Source organism: Arachis duranensis, chromosome 1 (assembly GCF_000817695.3).
Source record: "Arachis duranensis cultivar V14167 chromosome 1, aradu.V14167.gnm2.J7QH, whole genome shotgun sequence".
In the NCBI taxonomy this organism is placed as follows: Eukaryota; Viridiplantae; Streptophyta; class Magnoliopsida; order Fabales; family Fabaceae; genus Arachis; species Arachis duranensis.
Genome location: NC_029772.3, coordinates 100,999,164 through 100,999,789, shown reverse-complemented (window position 1 = coordinate 100,999,789; position 626 = coordinate 100,999,164).

The window sequence follows — 626 nt, the reverse complement described above, 5'->3', positions numbered from 1 at the left end:
TTATTAATAATAAAAAATAAATATGTAATTTTATTAAAATTTGTTATATTTTCTTTATTTTTATCTCATTTTTGTGGTGAAAATATTATAGTAGATCCCATACTGTTTTTTTATCCAATTTTTTCTTTTTATCTAACCAACAAAATATTCACTTTTCTATTTATTTTCTCTTCTTTTATTATTTTTTTTCTTTTAAATTCTTTCAATTCAAATAATGTATTAGAACTTATAAATATTCTTCTATATTATTATTATATTATTTTACACAACTTAAATACACATAAATTTTTTTCTATTGCTCTCTCTCTTACTTTTTCTAACACTTATAAATAATATAATAAATAAATTAAATCGTTCCTATAATAAAATATTGTCTTTTATGAGTTTTTATCAAGAAATTAATTTTGGTTTACAGATATATCATATATGCATTTAATTATGTATCACCACTTTAACAAAATAAAATTATCTTTTTATAACTATCTAGCAATAATTATTTAAATGTTTGGAGAAATTAATTAGATTACATTATAAATAAAATATAAAAAATATTTAAAAGACAATAAAAATTAGCTTAAAGTAGTTCAAATTTTTTTATTTCATATTTGTTAATGATTATTAAAATA